General features: G+C 36.5%; 1 pseudogene; it reads left to right on the forward strand.

The window, feature by feature from the left end:
• Positions 1-12435: 12435 nt before the first annotated feature.
• LOC141548463 (alpha-globin transcription factor CP2 pseudogene) lies at positions 12436-15985 on the forward strand (annotated as a pseudogene).
• The last annotated feature ends 605 nt before the right edge of the window (positions 15986-16590 follow it).

Below are 16590 nucleotides of genomic sequence, written 5' to 3' on the forward strand. Positions count from 1 at the left end.
AGTCTTAGATCCTTTTATCCTCCCAGAGAATGGGCTTGTGGGTACTCCAAGCGTTTGTGGGAACTCTGTACAACCAATGAGCTAGCTCTTTTAAAGGTGTTAACACCTTTAAAGGTGTAAACTCCTTTCAGAAGCCTAAAGGTGTAAACTCCTTTTAAAGGTGTGAACTAAAGGTGTGAACTCTGAGCTAGAGAATTGTTAAGTACCAATTTACCACCTAGTAATAATCCTAACATCTCCCCCTTTCTTTTGATTTAGAAAATAGGGTGGTCATGACCTTGAAACACGTATACATAAATCCATCAATATGGGAGATATTACACATAACTACATAAATTACATAAGCACATAGTAACATAACACATGAGGAACATATCCATAAGTCCTAGAAATAGTCCAAAAAGAATCCATTTTCCATTAGTTTATGTTCTAGGAATCCAATAATTCCTGCAAGTTTTGAAGTCCTACAATAGTCTCATCAACATTTTTCATCTCAAGGAATGCAATGATCTCTGATGGTTTTCAAGTCCTTTAACAGTCTTATCTTGTGTTAGGGAATCCAATGATTCCTGCAGATTTTATTCTTAGGTCTTCTCCTTTGTTTCCAGATTTTTCTCTTTTTCTGTCTCTCTAGGTGCTTGTTGGTAGCCATCTGTTTCCTTCTTCATCTGTTTCCTTCTCTGTCTGTTTCCTTCTGTCTGTAAAAATACAAGCAAACCCTCTCTCCCAGGCAGTTAACCTATCTAATTTCCTTCTATTTACCACTTTCTAAATCTTTTCTCATCATCTGGCAATTACATTGGAGCTATTTGCACTGAACACTGCCCTGTTGGTTTAAAAGGCCTGTATTCTGTAATCCCTTTTTGTTATGTGATTGCTTTTTAGCTGATAGATCACATCAGAGTCCTGACCTTCTAAAGGCTCTTTGGGTATAACCTCAACTGCCATCATGCCCCACCTATCTTTTGATTGATATCTTGGAGCTGAGCTCCACCTCTCATTTCCCTTGGTCAATCCACATTCTGAGGCTCAGTGGAAGCCCTTGTGGTATTTTGGACATGGGATTTTAGGTCTTCTCTCACTCTGTCTTCTCACTCTATCTCCATATCTATACTGAGCTCTTAGATGTCCATCTTTTCCACATTGAAAACATCTACAATTTTCTCTAGAAGTCCCTTGCCAAGAGGGACCCTGTCTCCCCATGTTCATCATAGTCTGGGTATAATAAGCATTTTTGCCCACTGTGGCACAGAGTCTTATGATCTTCTCTCTAAAGGAGCATCTTTGTGCAATCCCCATATAATTCTTTTGCACATAATTAATAACTTCACTCAAGAAAATGACAATAATGAGACGTCATACCAAAATGTGTGGGATGCAGCCAAAGTGGTAATAAGAGGAAATTTTATATCTCTAAAGGCATACTTGCATAAAATAGAGAAAGAGAAGGTCAATGAATTGGGCTTGTAACTAAAAATTCTAGAAAAGGAATAAATTGAAAACTCCCAAACACTAAACTTGAAACTTTAAAAACAAAGAGAGATTAATAAAATTGAAAGTTAAAAAAAAAACTATTGAATTAATTAATAAAGCTAAGAGTTGGTTCTATGAAAAAAACAACAAAATAGATAAATCCTTAGTAAGTCTGATTTTAAAAAAGAAAGAGAAAAAGCAAATTGTTAGTCTGAAAAGGGAGAACTTGTCATTAATGAAGAGTTGTTTTGCTCTATGGAATTTTATTTCCATTTCCCCATTTTTAGTGAGTTATTTTCTTTTTCCAATTCACAAATACTACTCTCCTGGGAATTCTTTATCTTTTCCAATTCAGAAATTCTGTTTCCCTGTGAATTATTTACCTTTTCCAATTCATATTTCAGGAAGTTGTTTTCTTTTTCCACTTTATCAAATTTCTCTTTTAATAAGTTATATGTCTTTTCCATACTCTCTTGCAGAGCTTCTCTTTCCTTTCCCCATTTTTCTTCTAGATATCTTTTAAGAACTTTTATAATTTCTTCTAGGAGAGCCTTGTGTGATGGGAACCAGCTTACATCCCCCTTTGGAGTTTTGTCTGGAGACTGTCTGCTATTTGTCTCTTCAGGGTTGGAAACCTCCTCTCTTTTGGATTAAAAGCTATCAATATTTAAGGGTTCACTTGGCTTTTTTACTCATTTTTTAAAAGCCCTTAGGGTCTGCCTTCAGGGCAAGGAGATTACCAATTTCCTCTACTGAACAGGGATAGACAGATGTCAGTATCTGACCTGCAAACAGGCTGCAAAGAGAGGCTAAATTGTGGAAGTGCCTGTGAAGAACCCCACTACAGAAGTGTCACTGCCCTGGGAAGAGTGTCTACAATGCAGATGTTCCACTGTCCCAGGCAGAGGCCCCCCCTTCCTCCCCCTGTGCAGAATTGTGCCTTCCTCAGGCAGAGCCCCCCTGCGGTGCAGAAGTGTGGCTGCCCTGGGCAAAAGCCTCATGCTACAGAATGCAGCTGCACAGCTGCATGCTGAGTCACTTCTGATGCTGGGTGGGGGTGGCCAGGTCCTATTAAATTCTGGTGTTTTAGAGTCCACTCTACCTTTGACATTTGTGTACTTCTTTGCTGATCATCTGCTTTGCAACCAAAGCAGAGCAGCCAATCTGTGGTAGAGTCCTCCCTGCAAATTCTCCACTAGCAAAGACCACATCCACCTCTGGTCTGCTCATTGTGCTAGCCTCTGTGTTCTGCCTCCCTGCCTGTGCTGGCCTCCTCCTGCCAATCAGAACAAACCTTTTCTGGTGATATTCCAGATTATCTTCAGCAAAGGAATTTGTTGTACTCCAAATATTCGTGGATTTTACTAGTCAAGCACTATTTCAGAGGCTGAATTTGGTAATTGGTAGTGAAGGTAGAAGAAAAGCTTAGAATGAAGTGTGTGTCCTCTCTGCCATCTTGGCTCCACCCCCCTGAATTTCCGCTTTTTAATGGAGATATAAGAGCAAATTAACACCTTAGAACAGAGAAGGTCAGAAAAACCCCATTATGTGATTACTAGGAGCACCCTGAAAATATGAATCAGAATCTGCTTCACTGGGGGCCTAGGGAATGGAAAATATGCATAGCAAAGGTTTATTTCTAATCTAGTCTAACTTACCCAAAATATTTTTCATTTCTAGGATATTATTCAAGAAGAAGAGAAGTTTTACCTACGCAGTCAATCTTGCCTCCGAATTTACTTTACATACCTCCATAAGTATGGTTTGAAAAAAATCAACCACTTATAAAACTACAAAGCTAAAAGAATGAGGTGAAAGTATGATATTCTTTTGGTAATTCAAAAAGTGCCCTAAAATTGAAAATGCTTGGATATTAAAATGAATGAAATTGCCTATGGAAGCTACTTTGTTCAAAACTCTTATGTATACAGGTATTAAGGAAAATGAATGCAGAGTATCTTTGCTTAATAACATGATGATATATGCTGCAAAGGTCTCAGAAGAGATGTGTTAGTTTTGAAAATTTGTATATAGGTAAAACGCTTGTACGTTGTCATAATAATCCAATAAAATATTCTGGGGATTCTTATAGATAGGAGGTTATGGCTTTGTAATCCAAAATATCAGGGCCCTAGGAAAACTGCATACTAGAGTATTCGAGGTCATTTCCAGGATATATATTGGATATATATATTGGAGGGGTCCTAAAGTTAAAAATATATAATTTTCTAACTGGAGGAAAAACCTGATTCTGAATGTCCAGATTTTTTTTATTATAATTTTTTATTGACAGTACACATACATGGGTAATTTTTTACAACATTATCCCTTGCACTCACTTCTGTTCCCACTTTTCCCTTCCCTCCCTCCATCGCCTCCCCTAAATGGCAGGCAGTCTTATACATGTTAAATATGTTATACTATATCCTAGATACAATATAGGTGAGCAGAACCATACAGTTCTCTTGTTGTACAAGAATTGGATTCAGAAGATAAAAATCTCTGAAGAAAAACAAAAATGCAAGTAGTTCACATTCATTTCCCAGTGTTCCTTCTCTGGCCGTAGCTGATTCTGTCCATCATTGATCAATTGGAACTGAATTAGATCTTTTTGTCAAAGATATCCACTTCCATCAGAATATATCCCCATACAGTATTGTTGAAGTACATAATGATCTCCAGGTTCTGCTCATTTTACTCAGCATCAGTCCACATAAGTCTTTCCAAGTCTCTGTATTCGTCCTGCCAGTCATTTCTTACAGAACAATAATATTCCATAATATTTACATACCACAATTTGCACTTCTCTGATCAGTAGTGATTTGGAACCCTCTTTCATATGAGTGGAAATAGTTTTGTTTCATCATCTGAAAATTATCTGTTCGTAGCCTTTGACAATTTATCAATTGGAGAATAGTTGGATTTCTGAGAAATTAGAGTCAATTCTCTATATCTTTTGGAAATGAGACCTTTATTAGAACTTTTAAATATAAAATTTTTTCCTAGTTTGTTGCTTCCCTTCTAATCTTGTTTGCATTAGTTTTGTTTGTACAAAGGCTTTTAAATTTGATATAATTAAAATTTTCTATTTTTTGGATCAATAATGATCTCTAGTTCTTTGGTCACAAATTCCTTCCTCCTCCACATGTCTGAGAGGTAAACTGTCCTATGTTCCTCTAATTTATTTATGATAGATAGATATAAATGTTTCCTTTCTTAACTATAGTCTGCTTAGGAGTGGGGGAAAATGAAAGGGGTAAAAAAAGAATAAAGTAAAAAATGATGTGCAGCAAAGAACAAAAGAACAATTTACAAGGAAGTAAAGAAAAGATGGACACTTGAATATAATTTCTTCTACTGATAAATATGCTTTCTTGAACATGTATTTGTTGTTATATATATTGAATCCTTCCTGATGCTATGTTGGGCACATAACAATGTTCTCTTTTATTTTGTATTCCTTTTGTTTTCTTTCTTTTTATATTTCTTTAAATAAAATAAATTTTAAAAAGAATAATGATACTGAATATTCAGCAGCTTGAGCCATTAGTTCATGGTGTTTATAATATAGATTTAGAAAAGGACAATACTACTGTATGGAAGTTACTCTATGAGTAAGCCTCACAAAGTTGTTGAAGTAAAACACTAAAAGCAACTTAAGCTAAAGAATCCAAACAAATGTTATTAAGGTTCTTTTTTAGGTATGACAATCTCCTTTCTGGGAAGATCCTTTAAACACTGAATGTCTAGATTACAAGTATCCTGAAAATGAGTGAGCTGATAGAAGGCTAGAGTTTAGAACACAATATTTCCCGGCATTTAAATAAGTCCCATCTTTGAATGGAACAAGTAGAATTGTGTTGAGAAGAATTCTTGAATATGTCTTTTACTAGGAATTTAGAATATCTGACTTTTTTGTAAATATACAATGCTGAATTGATCATGACTATAATTCTGAACTTACAGAAACTTGGAATATATATATATACACACACACACATATACATATGTGTATATGTATATATATATGTGTGTGTGTGTGTGTGTATATATATATATACAGACATACATATATATGAAAGAAACCTTGTAAATATATATATATATATATATACTCGAATATTGATATTTTGTACTCATTTAAAAATAAGGAGAAAGGTTTATCACAGATGGTCATATGTTTGTTCCAGTAACAAAAAAATAAATATATTATGCATCAGTGATCAAAGAAGTATAGAAATTAAGAACAAAACAATTTTAAAAGTTTCTTCAAGGAAAATTTTCAAAGAATCTAGTGGGATTACTGCCAATTATCTTACAATCAATTATTTTTTTCTATTTCCCAACTACTATCCATCCTCCCAAAGTGCTCTGTTATACAGCTAAACAATTGCAAGTTTATGTATTACTTTCTTCAGTCCAGATTGTTTTACCTAATAATTACTATCAGGGAAATTTTGAAAGGAAAATGTTGCAAAAAACTTAAGCAGTTTATAAAGGAGACAGCATCCCTTTCAAAATCTTCTTGTTAGAATCATATACGTTGTCATCCTAATCAAATAAATAAAATGTAAAAATCATACCTGGACTGATTTAGCATGAAATGGATTTAGAACTAAACATATGTCTTGGATGGTTCCTAGAATATTACATTTTGAGGTTTCCAGGTATGCTTTATGTGAAAATGTTGAAAGTTGCTGATATCGAGACCAAATGTCTGAGCTAGGAGTTCAGTACTTCCTCTGAATATCCCACTCACTTCTTGTGTCACACTTATAGAAGAAAATAAATCAAAATGAAGAGGGTTCCTAGGACATAAAAAGTAAGTCATGACTCAGTAGTTCCATCTTCAAAACATAGGAGGGTCCTGAGAAGCTAAATAATGAGGTCTGGAAGGAGACCTTGAAGGAGAATGGAAAATAGCAAAAATTCCAGGATTTATAACTATATATATATATATATATATATATATATATATATATATATATATATATATATATATATATATATATATATATATATATACATATATATACATGTATATATATGTATATATATATATATATATATATATATATATATATATATATATATATATATATATATATATATATATATACATATATATATATATATTCTTGGCTAAAAATATTGGCCAATTTAAAGAAAATTAAGCTACATGACAATTTTACATTTTTCCCAGGAGGTCACTCTTTTATTCCAATTACATTCATATTATGCTTTAAAATAATCTAACACTGATTAACTCTGATGAATGTGGCTCTTTTCAACAATTAGGTGACTCAGACCAACTCCAATAGAGTTCTGATAGAGAAAAACATCTGCATTCAGAAAGAGGACTGTTGGGAATGAATATGGATCACAGCATAGTATTTTCTCCTTTTTTGTTGTTGTTGTTTAGTTGCTTTTTAAAATCTCTCATTTTTTTTACTTTTTGATCTGATTTTTCATGTGTAGCATGATGAATGTGGAAATATGTATAGAAGATTTACACATATTTAACATACAGGGCATTCATTGCTGTCTAGGGGAAGGGGTGGGGAGAGGGAGGAAGAAAAATTTAGAATATCCTTTTGCAAAAGTGAATGTTGAAAACTATCTTTGCATGGATTTTGAAAGTAAAAAGTTATTATTTAAAAAAAATAAAATAACCTACAAGATTTCAACATAATGCATATTATAAAAATATTATCTATTTTAGTTCCCTTCCATCAAATAATACAAACACTCACCACCAATAAAACCAGCATCCCAATAAAAATATAATTCCATGAGTTCCATCTCTGATAAAACAAAAAAAAAAAAAACTGCTACTGATATAATTCATTTCAACGAATGTAGGGCTTATTTTTTTAAAAAAGTGAGACATAATGAGAACTGATAATGGACAAGACATATTTCAAAATCAAGATATTAGTAATGCTCTTTTTCAGTGTAATAATGATGACATGAATTTTTGTTTTGTTTTAAATTAAACCATATAAATCATTGGAAGTTATGGCCTTAGAACTCAAAATGTCAGGATTTGGAAGGTTCTTAAAACACCAAATATAGGAGCTTCCACTTACATTTCAAAGATGTATGACTCTAGAATGTTCTTGCTCAGGGTGAATTATTTCTTCTGGAGGTCTGGATTTTGAATGGAATGGAAGCCAAAGGGTTTTATTGGGAATTAGAATATTTTTGCTACAAGGCAATATTAAATTCAGAATCCTAAAGCACATGAGGTATAGAAGCCATAATATCAGTGTTAGGACTTACTAAATTAGAGAGAGAAGTAAATATTCCAGGACTGATTAAAGAAATTATCATATGCAAGGGTATCTAAGCACACAAAATGATTGGATTTAGAGGAACCATGGATAAGAGAATGAGGGAGACAGGATAACACTGAGAAAGAAAATTTTAGAAAGAGGACACTTCTTATAAAACAAAGATCTGAAATTTTAGTAAACTCAAAACCATCATATGGAATGATCTGTAGGGCTGTAAGAACATGAATCATCTACTCTGGAATGGGTTTTAAAATGGAAAATCTCATTCATTCCAAGAATTCCTATTCATCTCTTGTCTTAGCCTATTGGAGAACAAGGAGATCAATCCTGAAAGATATTAATCAGGCAACTCCATGAAAGGCCAAATGCTGAAGCTGAAGCTTCAATACATTGCTCATATGATGAGAAGGTGATCCTCATTGGTAAAAAACCTGATATTGCAAAAGCAAAATCGGATGGCAGAGGAAGAGAAAATCAATACTATAATAGAACCAATGAACATATCTTGGATAGATTTTGGGAGAAAGTTGAATATACAAGGGAAAGTCTGGCATACTATGGAACATGCTGTCAGGAAGAGTTGGATACCATATAAACACTGTAGCACAACAAGTTTTCTCTGAGAACAGAAATGATTAGATATGAATGGACTTAGAATGGAAAATATAATAGATTCCTAAGGTAATATTCTCAGATAGATACTTCCCCAAATGTAGACCTTTTTAAAAAAACGTAAAAAAGATATACCGCTCTTAGGTGATCAAAACTCAGTATTATTTAATTTTTAAGATTCATTGGAGATGGAAAAAAATCTGACATCCCTTAACCACAGAGCTTTAAGGGTATGTGGAAAATACTATCAATTTTATGACCACAGAAAAATTTTTACCAACCCTTATGTAAAGGAAAACCCACTGCATTCATCTGCAATTGCTTTATTAATAAAATAGCTATTGATAGTAGCATTCATGATAAGTAATACAGAGTATTTTCTGTAATTACAACTTGTGTGTTATGTAATAAAGATTTATAAGAGGCAAAGACTTCTCTTAGGAAAACAATATATGGGTAAGGTGCCAGCAAGGTATTAAAATAAATCAATCAATTAAACTTCAGAAAAAAACCCAAACGGATCTTCAAAGGTTGTTCCTCTAGACATGAGAATCTCAGATCTGTGAAGGTACTTAGAAAACTGAATATTTGGGTTTCTAGGCACCAAGAAAGTTGGCAAGTTAATGGTAAACCAACATTGCCTAGCACCTCATTGAGTCCCACTTCAGAATGGAACAATGAGGAATGGATTGTGAAAGCAATTCTCTTGAATAAGTATTTGACTTGGAATCAAGAATATTTGAATTTGATAGAAATATAAAATCTAGAATCCTGAACTGGATAAGGTTGGAGAAGCAAGAATGTCAACTTGGCGACTGAGCAGAACAGACAGTGAAAGATGTTCAAAGGCTGATGATGGAAACTATCTAAAGAAATGGGATTTTATAGAACATACAATGGGATTTTATAGAACATACAATGTCAGGAAGGAGTCGTGGACAAGAGAATTAGAGATTCAATAGAGCTATCGGATCCAGGAGAGAACACAAAAGGCCATTAATGGAGTGTCCTCTGAGATCTAAGAATCTACAATGATCTGTGGTTGATTGGGAAGCTAAATCATGCAAAGCATGCTAAGAATTTCTAAAAAAGAAACTAATTAGATTTAAAACCGTGTATGAGATAAGCTCCATGGTCAGTGTAATAAGAAAAATAATAAATTTTTAGGTATTTTTGGCGAGCCTGGCTTTAGAATCCTATCAGTCCCTTATGATTTTGGTTCTCTGTTCTTCTTAGACCATTCCAGTATCCATGTTGGAAATGTCTTGAAGCTGGGAATACAAAATGTCCTTGGTAAGGGAATAAGAATTTTTTCTGAATGTCCAGATTTCAAGGGAAAACCTTGGAGAAACAATGAGATATGGGATAGAAGGTATTGAGCACACAGGACGTCAGGCCTGGGAGATGTCATGCAAACAAAAATGAGAGCTAGCAGTGCCCATAGAAGAGGGGAGCTCAGTAAGAGAGGGCTTTGGGGAGCAAAAGTCAGTCTTTGCAGTGTCCTGAAAAATAGTAAATGCTAAAGGGTTCAAAGAGCAGACATCATCTGCTGGGAAGGAGTCTCAGAGAGAAAAAACACATATCTCACAGGGGTTTCTTTTCCTTCCTTCCTTCCTTCCTTCCTTCCTTCCTTCCTTCCTTCCTTCCTTCCTTCCTTCCTTCCTTCCTTCCTTCCTTCCTTCCTTCCTTCCTTCCTTCCTTCCTTCCTTCCTTCCTTCCTTCCTTCTTTCTTTCTTTCTTTCTTTCTTTCTTTCTTTCTTTCTTTCTTTCTTTCTTTCTTTCTTTCTTTCTTTCTTTCTTTCTTTCTTTCTTTCTTTCTTTCTTTCTTTTTTTGCTGAGGCAATTGGGACTTGCCCAGGGTCACACAGCTAGGAAGTGTTAAATATCTGAGATCAGATTTGAACTCAGTTCCTCCTGACTTCAGAGCTGGTCCTCTAACCACCGTGCCACTTAGCTGGGACGACAGGGGTTTATTTTCATGTATATACTCTGTGGATCCAAATATTAGCAATTTTAAACTATTTTTTTAAAAAACAGGATAAATGTTTTTCAAAGAAGAATATTCACTTATTCTAATACAATTTTATTGATTATTAATGATATATAAAAAGGTAAAACAAACAAAAACAGCAACAAAAAAGATTTCCATTTCCAACCATAATACAAGATTACTGTCAGGTTTTTTTGGCAAGGTAAAAAACAAAATAAAACAAAACAAAAACCGCGTATCACCTTCACACCCAAATGACTTCAGTTCCACACATTTCTTTCTTTAATAAAAACTACTCTGTTACTGTTAATAAAAATTGCTTAAAAAAAAGAAAATATGTTAATTTTAAAGAATTTATTGAAGGGAAAACTTCTATTTTGAAACCATCATATTGTTACATTTCATGTACATTGTGAGAATAATCCCATTAAGCAACTATTTAAAAAGCAGTGATCCAACTTGGCACTACATTGCTGTAGAACCAAAAATGTTGTTTTTGATAAAGACTTAGTGTTCCAGGGAATTTTCACATGGGAATGCTGGAAGTAGTTTTAAGCAGAGATTCATTTTCTCTAAGCTAGGGGTGAGAGGAAAGTGAATCCAGGATATGGGTACAGAGTACCTGGACTTCAAGACATTGTGGACTTGATGTAATCCTGAGTTTGATTAGATTGTAGAATCCTTAATGTCAATGTAGAGATAGACTAGAAGAGGGAGAGTGGAAGATGTTCAGGGAGCAGACGTTGTCAGGAACAGGATTTTAGCAAATATCCTGGTACAGCCATGGCCAAGGGAATCGTAGGAAGCAGCAGAGCACTTGGGAGAGAAGATGACAGAGGATCCAGTGCTCTGAGAGTCCAAAGAGCAGATTTTGTAACTCTTGAAAATCACTATGTTTTAGAGTTATTGTCTGAGACCATAAATAATTGGCTATAAATGAAACTTAAAATGGAAAATGCCATAAAGGACAAAGATAAATTCTCAGATAAATTCTTAGTTGGCTCAAATATTGACCTGCTGTAGGTCATTTAAAAAACAAGAAAGTAGATTGTTCTTAGGAAGTCAAACTTAAATTAGAATTCAATTTTTAGGATATGTTCCAGACACCAAGAAGGAAAAAGCACATCTGCCATCCTTAGCCACAGAGACTTCAGAGTTAGTGAAAATACTATGACTTTACTGGACACCACCAAAACTTAGACTCCAAATATCTTGTAGAGAAAACAAAAACAAAAACAGTGGCTTCTTCTGCAATTGCTTCGTTGTTAAGATGCTTACTGGTAGCAGTATTTGTGATAATGACTATTTAGTACTTGGGCGCATTTACAACCTGGTTTTATATAATAAGGACTGATAAGGGTAGATAATGTTTGTTTCTAAATACCACCCAAATAGGTTAAGACTTCTTGTGGTTACATGGGTTGTTAAAATAAGAAAATAAACTTGAGGAAAACCAAAAAGAAACAAATAACCAGATCTTAGGAGAGTGTTTCTTTAGACATAGGAATCTCATATATGTTTTAGAAATTCCTTAGATAACTAAATTCACCAGCCTGGCAATAAGTGCCACCTCAGAATGGAACAATAAGGACTGGATTGTGAAACCAGCATTCCCAAACAGAGATTTGACTTGGGACCTGGAATATCGGGACTTGGTGGAAATATGCAGTCTAGAATGCTGAGTTGGATGAGTTAGAAGGGCCATTTTTTTAGTACATCATTTCTTGATTGATATAAAATGCCTATTGGCATCAGGGATCTTAAAAAAAAAAAAATCAAACCAAACTAGGACAATTCTGAGAGAATGGGAAATAGTGAGAGGCTAAAGAGGATGATTCTCTAAGGGATGTCATTAGAGAAGGGATATTGTCACTTCTGGAGGAACCAGGGAGAATAGGAGAGAGGACCCTTGTGGGGACGGGTGAGGTGAGGTGAGTGAGGAGCCGGGAAATCAGCAGCTCGAGCTAGTCTGGGGGCAGGGCTGGGGACTGGCTGCAGCCTGGGGTGGGCGGGAGGGGCGGGGACTTCCGGCATCAGTGCGTCTGCGCTACGGGAGCCCCCAGGAGCTTCCCCTCTTCTCTGGAGCCAGAAGCCAGACAGCAGGGCTCAGAGTGAGAGCAGGGCAGCCCAGAGCATAAGGCCGAGTGTGGGGTTCGTGTGCAGACTGCCCCTTAGTCGCGGCCGGGTCCCACCGTTCCCGGTTCAGCGGACCTGCATCCTCCTCCTCCCCCGTGCAGCATCCCGCCGTGCCCATCAGAGCTCGGGAAGCCTCTTCCTCGCGCAAGTAAAGCAGGTATCTGCAGGGGGCCCTTTGGAAGGAGGCGGGATGGCCGGGAGCCCGAGCCTGTCGCAGGCGGACCAGGAGATCGAGTCCGGGCTGGTGCGGGATTTTGAGGCCGCCCTGTCCGGGATCGGCCAGCAGCCGGCAGCGGGGCCCTTCAGCATGGGTGATGTCCTTGCATTGCCCGTGTTTAAACAAGAAGAGTCGGGGCTGCCACCTGATGATGCGAATAAAATCCTGCCCTTCCAGTACGTGCTTTGTGCTGCTACCTCCCCTGCGGTCAGGCTGCACGACGAAACGCTCACCTATCTCAATCAGGACCAGTCCTATGAAATCCGAATGCTGGACAATAGGAAAGTGGGGGAACTCGCACAAATCAGTGGCAGCTCCGTGAAGAGCATGTTTCGGTTGCTGCTCCATGACAGGAGACTGCAGCAAGCGGAGCAGCAGCAGCAGTTTGAGGACTGGAGATGGAACAGGCCAGGGGACAGAATGCTGGATATAGACCTGGCACTGTCCGTAGGTATCATTGACCCTCGGGCAAACCCAACCCAGCTGAATACTGTGGAGTTCCTGTGGGACCCTGCTGCAAAGAGCACATCCGTGTTTATTCAGGTACACTGCCACAGTACAGAATTCCCTGTGAAGCAACCTGGGGGAGAAAAGGATGTGCCATTCCGACTCCAAATTGACACTTTCAAGGAGAATGAGAATGGAGAGTACACTGAACACTTGCATTCAGCCAGCTGTCAGATCAAAGTTTTCAAGCCCAAAGGAGCAGACAAGAAGCAAAAAATAGACAGGGAGAAAATGGAGAAGAAAAGCCCTCATGAAAAGGAAGATTACCAACCTTCCTATGAGACAACTCTATTCACAGAGTGTTCTCCATGGACTGAGATCCCTTATGTCACCAATTCCCCATTAGTTGGCTTTAACCATTCCAGTTTTTCCACTGGAGAAGAGAATGGTTCACCAAACCACCAGCCAGGACCATCTCTTCCTGTTGCAGATAAACTTCTGCCAACCACTAACTCCCAAGAAACTCAACAGTGGCTACAGCGCAACCGATTTTCTGCCTTCTCTCGGCTTTTCAGAAATTTCTCTGGTGCAGATTTGTGGAAGTTAACCAGACATGATTTTATCCAAATTTGTGGCCCTGCTGATGGAATCCGCCTCTTCAATACTATAAAAGGGCGCATGGTGAGGCCCAGACTGACAATTTACCTTTGTCACAAATCCTTGCAATTGAGTGAGCAACAGCAGCAGAAAAATGAGAATGGAGAGTCAAATGATACTTTGTTTGTGTACCGTGCCGTCTATCTGGAAGAACTGACAACTGTTGAGCTGATAGAGAAAATTGCTCAGCTTCTCAGTTTTTCTCCTTGTCAGATCACTCAAATTTACAGACTGGGGCCAAAAGGAATCCATGTGCTTGTCACTGATCAGATGATCCGCAACTTTGAGGAAGAAACTTGTTTTCTTCTCAATACAAGGAAAGCTGAAACCAATGATAACTATTGTATCATCCTGGAATAGAAGGGGAACATCCTGTGCTGGGTAGCTGTGGCTTCCTTCTCCCCTTGGACACTCCCTCTCTTGCAGAGGGATATGGGACAGAGAATTGGAGGTCTGCAAAAGCCTGACTGATGGACAGTTGGAGGTGGAGTGATGCTACACTGTGGAGATGTATGCCCAGCCCTCCATTCCCTGTCCCAACCCTCTTGCCACACACAAACTCCTGTCTTGCATGAAATTCTACAACTATTTCCTAGTTACAATTTCTGGACTATGTTGTTGAATATAGATAGAAACTTGTGGCATCATTTAAATTTTATGTAAGGGCATGATGATGATGGGAATTGTGTTTTGTTTAATTGTATGATAATCTGGAGACGTGTAATTTTGTCTAATATGTAAGAGTGAATATAATCTATAGACTACTCATCAACCAACTCCCCCATGATATACCTGCAGTCTCTGCTTTCACTGCAGTGAACTTGTTCCTGGAAACCATAATGTTGAGGAAAATGTTTTTGGTTTTTTTTTTTCTCCAATGCACTCTATATTCTGCCATTACTCTCTTGACACCCCCTGGTGATCCTTCATTGCTTGGAGGAGGAACAGCTGCCAAAAGTAACTTACTTGTAGGGTCAGCAATAAGAAAAATGCAATATAGATGCTTGCTGTTATCTTATTCTCTTTCTTTTTCAGAGGAAGGGATTATGCAGAGGGCACTATTACACAATAAAGTTGGCAGGATTTAGGTTAATTATTCACATTGAAATTTTCAGTCCTTTCTTTTAATGTGTAGAGCTTTTTCCATTTTCTATCCTGTGTCCTCATTCTTAGCATTTTGTTTATGTAGTTTTCTTGACTGGGAACTTTTTAAGGAAGTCTTTCCCATGTGAGTAGAAGGAACCCCAGACTAGGAGTCAAAACTGGGGTTCTTATCCTTATCCTCTGCATTAAGTCACTCTGTGATCCTGGGAAATTTAATCCTTTTGGGCCTCTTCTTCCTCCTCTGTAAAATAAAGAGTTTGAAAAAGGTGATCTACAAAGTCCTTTTTCATTCTAAAGTCTAGAATTATATGATCCTATTTGTATTCACACCCTTTCCACATGTGTTTGTTCTACTTCAAAAAATTATTGTGTCTGTGACTATGGTTATTAGTTGTTTTGCATGTAGATTGCTAAAATTCCCTTAACATATTGAATTAGGCTGAGGAAGACAATGTTAAAAGATTCTGTATGGGTTTAAATTTTTTAAGTACTTGATTAAACTTAACTCGTTTTTGTACAAAGGAAATTTTTGTTCATTAAAATTATCATCCTGCAATGTAATCTAATTCCTCTTGGTTTAAGACAAATGAAAAATATTTAAGGTAGATTTTTTTTTTATTCAGTTCAAATTTTTTTTAATAAAGAATGACTATCAGGGACTATCAGATAAGGCACTTAAAACCTAAAACATCTGACACTGATGGACATTTCTAATTTGGAATCTGAAAGGTTTTAGGCTGTAAAATTTGGAATGTCATTATTGAGAGATACTAAAACAGAGAAAAGGGGCGATATGGGTCAACTAGTTGGAGCAGTGGATAGAGCAGCATTCCTAGAATCAGTAGCGACCTGAATTCAAATGTGGCTCCAGACAGTTATTTACTGTGTCACCTTGGGTAAGTCACTTAAACTTGGTAGTTAAAAAAAACTGGTTGATGTTCAGAGACTGAGAATGAAATTTATCAAAACAGTAGAATTTTTATACATGTAATGAGAGACCTGAGAAGGGCATGGGGAAGAGGAGAAAAGTAAGAGCCCTTGGAAGAAGTTAAATCAGAGTGAGAAGAGCTCCTAGAACATAAAAGGTAAAGCATGCCTTCTTATCATATCTTTCAACTTCAAACATGGGAGAGTCCTGAGAAAATAAATCATATGGTCTGGAAGAAGACCTTTAGAATGGAACATAGCAATAATTCTAGGATTTATGTTCATATTTAATCTGGACTAAAATATTGGCCAGTTTGAAAGAATTTATGAAACATGACCATTTTAGATTTAGGAGGTCAATCTCCTATTCTAATTACATTTATATTATGCTCTAAAATAATCTAACATTTCAATGCAATGCAAAGGCATATTATAAAAGTACTGTCTATTTTTTGGCTACCTCCCCCCAAATAAAACAAACACTCACAGACATTAAATCTACCACATCAAAATTAACGTAATCCCATGCCTTTCATCTTTGATAAAGATTGCTATTTATATTACATTTCATTACAGTGAATATAGGGCTTATTTCCAAAAAAAAATAAATAAGTATGAGACATCCTGAGAAGTGATAATGGACAAGACATCTTTCAAAATCACGATATTAGTAATGCTCGTGTGCAGTGTACTAATAATGGCATGATAATTTTGTTTAAAAACCAAATTTT

Source organism: Sminthopsis crassicaudata, chromosome X (assembly GCF_048593235.1).
Source record: "Sminthopsis crassicaudata isolate SCR6 chromosome X, ASM4859323v1, whole genome shotgun sequence".
NCBI lineage: Eukaryota > Metazoa > Chordata > Mammalia > Dasyuromorphia > Dasyuridae > Sminthopsis > Sminthopsis crassicaudata.